Here is a 6,000-nt window from a genome sequence, read left to right on the forward strand (position 1 = left end):
ATGATTGCAGACAAAGTTTTCTGTCGAGGTGGGTTTGGTTTATACCTAGTATTGAGGGTTTCATCTTAGTGAGGACACTGCCACATTTTTTTGTACACAGTATGTAAAAACACAGTCTGGCCATCTATGGAGTCATTCTGGGCCTGGTAGGTCACAGATTTAGTGACAGTCAGAAGTCTCTATCATAATTTAATTTCATCTAGCATGGTGTCTATCATAATTTAATTTAGTTTCCAGAGGAAGAGGTTTGGCTAGTTTTCATTCCAATGTGAAAATCTTTTAGCTGCACTACAAATAGAAGAAAGTTGCTCACTTTGTTTCTGACTGAAAGCCCAGCAGGGAAGAATGATTTCTGAAGTGGAAAAAACTAAACAGTCTGTTTACTAAAACAGACTGTTTACTCCATCTTTACCAGCCCTAGTAAGATTAATTTCTTGCAGATCCGATTATTATACATCCCAAGGTGGACTATCATTTCCAAAGGAAACCAGAAGCAATGAATAAGTCAGCTTCACTTCCTTGCAATGCTAGCAACACCTGGGTTTCTAGTGCCCTTGTTAGCTAAATCAGAAATGTCACAGAAATCGGAAGTCATGACATTGCTTCCCCTAAAAATTGCAGAAAATCACTTGCTTTTATAATGACATGTCATTTGTGGTGTGGGCTGTACTTTCTGGATGTGGCTTGAAACAATTTTCATAGCAGTTGAAGTGTCCATTTATTGAGTGTAAAGCAACTACAGGCCAAATGCATTACATCTTTTCAGCTGAATTCAATTTGTTATTCTAGAATGGAGATTAGGTTTTTACTAATAAAGCTTGTAGTGAGCCTAAGAACAGAAAAGATAACCACTTTGCTCTTTTTGCTACTAATTTGTGGGACTGAAATGTGTCTGAACTTCTACAAAGGTACAGAACAGCACTGCAGGATATTTTGAATAGTCTATTCTTCTTAACAGGCTTTAAAAATACCTATTCTGGATGTTTTTCAAGTTGAAGCCTATTTCAGCTTTTATCTAGCACTTCTGCTTTTGCTTCACTCCTGCATTGTTATAGCCAGAAACTCCATATATCTGTGTTTCAGGGGAAGGAAAATGAAATATCTGCTTTGGGTTTTTTGTTGCGTTTTTTTTTCCTAAGGCTTCACTTTTTTTTTTTTTTTTGTTAGAGTATCATGGCTTTTACTTATTTGTGTAAATTCACATTTCTTATTGCTAAAGCCACTCTTCAAATTTAATCCTCATTTTGCAGTCTTAGTAGCAGAGCCTCATATGGGTTAATTTCTGTAGTTGCCAGATATTTTGATGAAGCACTGACCACTTTGTCAGGAGAGCATTGTCTCTGCTCAGGCTTAATATTCCATTCATCCTCCTGGGAGTTTTCTCATCTCTTCCTGAAGGAAAAATGGAGTTGCAGGAAAGAGACAATATCCTCTGCAACTGTAAATCATTGTAGGATTGATTTTGGAGGGAGGGTGAGATGGGGAGACAATGGTATAAGAGGTAAGATATTTGGCCATAACAGGCAGACAAAATAGGAATTTTTTGCAGTGCAGTACCATATGTTGCCCCTTTCAGGAAAGATCTTTCTCACACCAAGGTGGCATCTGCAGGAGTTTGTACATGTCCAGCCTGCAGGTACTGCTGTGGGTGAGGAAACAGGGGGGAGGACTTGCACTTAGACCTATCTGCCACGAATATTCTGCCCCCAAATGTGCCCCTGGGGAGACAGTGAGAGCTCAATGCACTAGAAAATGCCAGTGGGTTGAATTAAAGTCAGGAAAATGTGATTTTCTCATCAAGCTATGCCAACCTGTAGAGAAAGGCATCAGTATTCAGTCTGAGCTGATAACAGGTTTAAAAGATGTAGTATAATCAGCACTGCCAGGAGACAGCATAGACACATCATTCCTTGTGTGCTGCTGTAGAATAGAAATTACATTGTCCCAAAGGGCCCTATTGAAATAGAACTTTGAGCTTTATGCTTTATGAAAAGTTGTGATACTTGGAGATCAGTGAACCAAAAGTTTCTTTTTTTTTCTTTTTTTTTTCTTTTTTCATACTTATCTGAGGAAGTAGGAGAAGTTTTAGTATAGTAATATTTGCTAAGGAGCTCTTGAAGGTGGCCTCATATTCTAATGCCTAAAGCAGGAAGCAACAACCTAAACAGCCTCAGGGAAGGCTTTTAAATGGACTCCAGGATACCCAGTAGGCTTTGTTTTGAGAGTTTCTCTTGATTTTACTGAAGCTAAAGTAAGGAAAGAAAAAATTTTAAGGAAAGATTTTCCCAGTGTAGGTCTTTGACAGGATCTTATATATGTCTTACTCTTCAGTCTCTGCTGAATGAATAGTGAGGGGATCGACACTGTCAGTTGGGATGCCTGCAGAAATAAATAACAAAATGTGGAAGAGAAACAGTTTTGTTTACTTTAGTCAGAGATCATAAAAGTTACAGAATCACAGAGAAGTTACAGAGATCACAAAAGTTACAGAATCTTCACAGCTTCTTGGAAGAAGCATTGGCTGGGGAATTTTTTCATTAGGTCCATTTATATCTCTGACTAGTTTTTAAGAGTACAACAATCTAACATTTGGAACTCACAATTGCCTTTTAATGCTATGTTACTGTGGAATTCACTTTTGTATAAGTAATGTGAGCATTGCTGAAAAGTCACAAAATGTCTCAGCTATGCAAGTAGGATCCTTAAATGATGATTCACAATATTTTTAAGTGTCTGGGAGTCTTTTATAGGTTTGCACAGAATCAGCTATTGTAATGAGATAAACAGGAAGCCATAAATAAGCTTCAATGTTATTAAAAAATAAATCAGAACTTAACAATAATGCAAAAGGTATGATTTCTCATTCTTCCTAAAATGCAAAAAAAAAAGTGTAGAAATTTTGCCTTGCAATTTTTGTTAGAATTGAGGAGAGTGGAAAATTTTTAATTTTTTGTTACCTTTATTCACATATTGTAATGATTTCTGCACGTACTGATCACAAATCATTACTTCTATTTACAGAAATGTAATCTTCCTACATATTAGGTATAGAACAATTTGATTCTGTGTGAGGATAAGGAAGGTTGATCAAATGAGTGTCAGTTATGTTGGCAGCAAATAAGGGACAATTTGTAGTTGAATGGTCCTGGAAGCATGGCATCAGTTCTTACATGACAGCAAAAGCAATGTGAACACTTCCTTGTTTTCCTTGTCTGCCTCTTTAGCTTCTGTGTTACTTTTGCATGAATTCATCAGCAATGGCATTCTGTAAGAAGTGTCTCGCTGCCTGTCAGGGAAAGTTATCACTCAAGATGGCACTGCCAGGCAAAATGGACATATTATATTTCCCTCCTTTCTAAAATTATGATCTTCTGATGGTGGCTGTTATTTTCTTAGAAGGGATTATGTTTGTGATATTTCTGAGAGCCCAGATGATGATCCTAAATACCTCAAAGAGGCTCAGACACCAATTCACTCTCTCTGAGTTGAATAGCAATCAATTCTTGATCAACAAGAACCAATTGTCAGTTTTCCCTGATGCACTGCACACACAAAATTGATACCTGCTTGCTAAGTCTCCCTTCTTTCTCACAGCTGCTATTAGATTAACAGGCATCCTCACAGAAAAAAAATTATGCCACATCATGGTGTGTTAGAAAACTTAGGTAAGAGGGCATTAAAAAGCCTGAAATCAGCTAATCATCTGGGACCTTTAGAAATCTAACTGCTGGCAGAGCTGACCTTGCCCCAGGTAGGTGCAGGTATGGCATGTTAATGTCTGGTTCAGAGCTTAGGACTGAATTAGAGCTAATCAATGCAGACAGCATAGCAGGATAGAGAGAACAAACAGTGACATACAAATAGAGTAAAAGAAAATTGTGCTAAGGAATGAATAAATAATTGGCTAGGTTTCTTTACTATTACCTTGTAATGATAAATTTGAGTTTGTTACTGACCTGCTGTTAAAGCCAGTACCATTAAAGTGGAACTGGAATGTTAATAAAGTATTTCTTTCTGATGTTTCTGGATTAATGCACCTCTAATTAAATCTTTTGGAACAACTACTTTGCTTTTCTTGGAAAGGAGAAAGATTATTGGTAATAAACCATTCCTAATTTAGGGATATCATTTTTTGTAACCATCAATGCAATTAGTAAAGGTTGCTTCGATATTTTGAAGCAAAATTAAATGTTAAAGCTCTGCAAATGCACTCCGTAATCTTTTTACATGTGTAGCTCTTAGCGTGCTGCTAAAACAGCAAGGTGATAACAGTAAGATGATTGTTCCTTTCTGTTGTTTTTTTCAGCGCTTTCCCCTAGCAAGTACTGCTGAGCATGTGAAAGATATGCCACCAAATCTTCGCTTTTACATACAAATAAAAGAAAAACAAGTGTGTTGTCAATGAGGTTTAGGTAGATGGGAAAATTACCCTGAGTTCATCAGAGGCCAGTGTGTACATAAAAGAAACTCTTAAGTGATTGAAAGTTCAGTTCTGGCAGTAGCTGCAGACAGCATGGGTGGCTAGCTGATGCACCTCAGGCTCTCACCAGTGTCCATTCACTTGCCACTGACTTGCAGTCATGGCTCGGGTGGTGGTGGTGGAGGGGTAATGAGCTTGGGTAGGGTCTGTTCCCGAGGATGTACATCCCACTCATTTGCTATTTGTGTGAGGACAGTGGGGAAGGGAAAGCAGAATTAAAAAGGGAGGGATTAAAACCCTCTAAATTTTTGTTTTCTAAGGGGGAAGAAGAAATGCAGTGCTTTATGGATGATGGTAGACTCCTTATGCAGTCTAAAAAAAGAGCCTATTTGTTTCTATTGAAGAATATAACTGGGAAAGTTTGTCTACTGTTTTGATATCCATGGATACTGGGAATACTGTTGATGCCAAAGGAGCTTCTGTTCTCATTAAAATTCCCCCCATGCTGGCATATAGCTCAATTTGCTTCTACTCAGTCTTATTTCAATACCTGGCATGATGCATCAACAGGGAAAGAATCCTCCTGAACTGCAGTCACTGGCCTCTGGCAATGGATGGTGGTAATGGCTCCCCTGGGGCTGTTTGTAGATAGCATTCAGGTATGCCGTGGTGTAGCCAATATTACTTTGCTGAAGACAGAAGAATTTGCACCAGTAAAATACCTTTAAAACAGAATAATCGGTGTCCAATGAGACAACATTTGTAAGATACTTTTCTTTTTTTTCAGACTGGTTGGGTTCACCCCAGCTGGATATCAATTGCCCACCAAAACTTTGTAACTGCTCAGCTGGACAGGGGAGAAGAAATGTAGTGAAAACCTATGGGTCAAGAAAAGGACAGGGTGTTTTGCTGGGTGTTTTGTGAAACAAAAATTCCAACGGCGCATCTGCTCTCTAAGTACTTCATTGTTCGTGAACATCAAATGTTGCTGAAAGTCGTTAACTGTTCATGAGCTGGGAAAGTTTTTATCTTTGGGAATATATATTTTTCCATACATGCTTTGTATTGATAGATTCTCTTAGTGAAACACAACTATAAAGAAAAAAAATTCAGCTGCCCTGTAATAAATGTGTGTACCAGTCAGCAATAAGGTCTGCTGAGTTTGTACCTCAGAGCAAAGATAATTTAGAACCATTAAGGAACTCAAATAACAATCCTGGGCTGGTAACAAAAGGTTTGAAAGTACAGACACAGGACCATGAGGGGCCCTAAGACCATAAGCACAAATGATCATTCTATACGCAACGTGGAGAGAAACTTGGTTTTGGGCATAATAAGAAATACTGTTTGGCTGTGCTGACTGAAGTAGCAGTAATATAGCTGAAGTGTATATCCTGAACAGCGCTGAAAGCAGGAATTTCCTGCTAGAAGAATTTGTATATTGTGAAAAATGATAAAGAAAATCAGCAAATGTCTGTTAATTCTTTTGCCAAGTACTGTATGCAGGGTTCAGGTAGCTTAATCATAAATAGAATTGTGCATCAGCCTGTGCAAATTGACTATAACTTATTATACAGGTG

This window comes from Motacilla alba, chromosome 3 (genome assembly GCF_015832195.1).
Source record: "Motacilla alba alba isolate MOTALB_02 chromosome 3, Motacilla_alba_V1.0_pri, whole genome shotgun sequence".
Classification (NCBI taxonomy): domain Eukaryota; kingdom Metazoa; phylum Chordata; class Aves; order Passeriformes; family Motacillidae; genus Motacilla; species Motacilla alba.